The sequence below is a fragment of the Scylla paramamosain genome, chromosome 21, assembly GCF_035594125.1.
Source record: "Scylla paramamosain isolate STU-SP2022 chromosome 21, ASM3559412v1, whole genome shotgun sequence".
NCBI lineage: Eukaryota > Metazoa > Arthropoda > Malacostraca > Decapoda > Portunidae > Scylla > Scylla paramamosain.
In genome coordinates this window covers 14,813,267-14,816,924 of record NC_087171.1, presented here as the reverse complement: position 1 = coordinate 14,816,924, position 3,658 = coordinate 14,813,267, and the positions used below count along the sequence as shown (strand labels likewise).

The 3,658-nt window shown below is 35.0% G+C and overlaps 1 protein-coding gene across 1 annotated transcript in view; it reads right to left on the bottom strand.

Annotated features, from left to right (window-relative positions):
• Nucleotides 1-2,710: 2,710 nt before the first annotated feature.
• LOC135111075 (PAX-interacting protein 1-like) overlaps nucleotides 2,711-3,658 on the bottom strand; it is a 17,943-nt gene continuing 16,995 nt past the window's right edge. The window contains 1 exon segment of the mRNA XM_064024002.1: nucleotides 2,711-3,658. This exon segment is cut by the window's right edge and continues 941 nt beyond it. The gene's annotated coding sequence lies outside the window, so the exon portion shown is untranslated.

Here is a 3,658-nt window from a genome sequence, read left to right as displayed (position 1 = left end):
GCGTCATAGTTATCATAATGTACCTCCGTTATAAAGTAGGAATAAGAGAGACTCTTATACCTTCCTTTTTATAATAATGAAGATGATATCGCAATAATTAGGAACTAACTACCTAATACAGGATTACGGAAATAAGCTTGGCCTACTAATTTCCAGACACTGGCTGTTTATTTATCGGTAAAATATAACCTTTTTTTTCATGTTATGAGCAATACAATGAAGAGATCATCAGTTAAATCAATGGTCTGAATGAATGAAAACTTTATCTAATCAAACATAGCCCTTGGTTGAAACCGTTAATGCTATTGCCGAATAATACACACAGTAGAAGTAATCATTAACATAGGTGTAAAGTATGCTCGTAAAATGCCATATACATAAAAAAAAAAAAAAAAAATGTGATGCAGGAATACTATTTTATCTGAAAAGCAGAGTACAGGTTGTCAGACTCAGTGGAGAGAGAGAGAGAGAGAGAGAGAGAGAGAGAGAGAGAGAGAGAGAGAGAGAGAGAGAGAGAGAGAGAGAGAGAGATTAGGTTTATCTGTATATATTTGATAAATCTGTATTTTAAATATCACTTGGAGAATCTTCCCCATTTGTGGCAAAATTCATTAGTTCAACTCGTTAAAACGTAAAAAAAAAAAAAAATCTAAGGATACTAGCGAGTATCCTCACAAGTTAGCTTATACTGTTATACATTTAGCAGTGCCATCATGGTCACTCTCCATATGGGACCTTGATCATATCCTTAAATTTACTTAAGATTTATACTGAAGCGTCTCAGCAGTTAGTACTTTATTGCGCTATCATAGACTCAGAAGCCCTTACCTTATCTCCTTGCGGTTTATTTTATCCCCTCCATAGAATTATGTATTTTAATCTCTGTAGCTAATGATTCTATTAATTATGCGCTGCCGTGTTTTCTACTCATACACTGCCCTGTTTAGGAGTTCCAGTTCTGTTTCCTCTTGCCCATGAGCCATAAGCACTGATCAGGAACTTCTAGTATTATCCTTTTAAACATGTTCTGCTTTGCAAGCTCAATCGCGACAGGACAATGGAGATCTTACTGCAGAACATCATTCCGCGAGCGATCATCCAGTCATGTCCACTCTTGCATAAACTTACGGCCCTCACTGATTGCGCAGCACCTCAAGGTCAATTTTAGCATATAACCACAGATGATTATGACTGTGCAAATAAACTGATATCGCTGTTAAAACTAGCCATTACTTGGGTTTCATTAGAAAACAGATGGGAAATTGATCAAAATATTCACCTTTCATTGTAATTAATAGCTGTCCATCAGTTCGTATTTTCATCATATACTTATGCCCATGTTCTTAACCTATGGATGGCGACTCAAACTAAGTTGCCAACCATTTTGAGTGGATCGCCAAAATACCATTATATTACTATCATAGTGTACTTTTTTACATATTACTCTGATTCCTGATGCCTGTCTCTCTGGCTAGCTGTGTACGAGTATAGCCAGGCCACAAGTTGTGCTGCAAACACAACTTGCACTGTCAGAGAGAGAGAGAGAGAGAGAGAGAGAGAGAGAGAGAGAGAGAGAGAGAGAGAGAGAGAGAGAGAGAGAGAGAGAGAGAGAGAGAGAGAGAGCACCCTGTACCATCACTGTTGCAGTCATTACAACAATGACTACTATCACTAACTGAGTCACCACCCTTCTTATAGAAGCTTTTACCTGCTAAGTTAATCACCACAAGAAATGGAAGGTTGAGTGGAACATACATGTCCCAGATCCATCTTTTTGTAGCTTGTATTTACAAACTGCATATAAACTACACTGTGTAGTTTTGGTCCCCATATTACAAGAGAAATATAGGACTGCTAGAGTCAGGGCAGAGGAGAATGACTAAAAAGATACACAGGATGCAAATCATTCCTTCCACATATCTATCTTTCTATATACCAGCCTGGCAAACCTACATGGTGTGGTCCAGACAAAGCACCACACACTCATACACACATCATTTACACTCTTACTGTTTCTCATTATTCCTTACAACAGGAAATTCAAGTTTTTAAGTTTCCTGTTTTTAACAGTATTCAAATGGCTCAAGGTACATAATGATGACATAAACCACATCCTTTGGGTAAGCAATCAGGATACAATCAGATATGACAAGTTTAAACCTGTTAAGTTACATTCAAAAAAAAAAAAAAAAAAAAAAAAAAAAAAAAAGAAGAAATTGGTTCTAAAGTAGATGAAATAGATTATGTAATCAGGTTCTTAATGCAGATTCAACTAAAAGAAGATTAGATAATGTCAAATGATAAAGGTTAGTATGTTTTATAAAGATTACCATGTGTTGGCCAACTGATTTTTTGCAGCTTCCCTTTTATTATCTTCTTGTGCCCAACAAGTAATTAATATCACGATTTTGGCATCCTGCTGGTAATAATTTTCTCAAGATATTTCCAACTTCCCCCCCCTCCCACACACACATGGATGATTTACAAACTGCATAGTCACTATCTTCTACTCTTTGAGTATCACATTTGTTCACTCTAACTTTTGCATGAAATTAATATTCATCAGATAAATTACATTATAAGTCATGTCTTTGTAAGACATAAAGGATCTTGCATATGTATGCAGACCTATGTGCACAAGCCATTAAAAGACTCAGACAACCATACTATGATAAAAGTGTAGAATATTTTCTCAACTAAAACAACAGTAATACAATAAGAAGTATATTTCATAACATGTTGAAAAAACATAAATAGATGTGTATTCTGTCTTAAAATGGAAGATTAAATGTGAGTAAAATTCTTAGTTTTGTCTGAAAATCCCTCATAATCACAGGTCTGTAAAGCCAAACCATTTAACCTCCCTCTGCCTGAGAGATGAAGCTGTCCTTGTGAATATCTAAAACCCTGTATAACAGGTATGGACTGCTATGATATAACACAAAAACCACTGGAAGTCTCTTTCACATACATCCACTAAATGGCAGGAATTTCTTCACAGTAAATTCTGTCAACTCAAATAAACACAAAATAATGTCATGATATACACTGTCAAAATATGTCAAGTGAGTCACATTTTACAAATGCCTAAATATGTTAAATAATACAGGTGAATCATAATGTGCAAATGCCTTAATGTAAAAAATAAAAATATATGGCTGGTTATATATTTTTACTTCCCTTTCCACCCCCTTGCTGTGTTATCAGTTGCCATGCCAGCTGGCTATTTGTGAGCTGTTAATCCATTAATGACACTCAAAGTGTTCAGTGACTATCACAAGCTTTGCAGTGCATTACTCCACATCAACATCAACATCTGCATTGCTCTAACAATCCCTCACAGCCCTGCAGCTAACTTTTAATTTTATTTGTTTTGGATATATCATTTTTGTAAGTGCATAGTTTTAGAATTCAAAATTGCACATAATTTGTAACAAATATAACAGGTTTGATTTTAAGTAATTGAAATTACACCACAAACATTAAATATTTTGTAATTGCCCCGTTAGCAAATGATGCCTTGATTTAAGGAATTTATTTAATAACATTCCATAAACAGGCATCAAAGAAAATATTGCACTAAAATATTTTGAAGTGTCACAAATACATTAGTACACTGCTTTTTGTGCACTTTGTGACACTGTGAAGTTGATTAAGT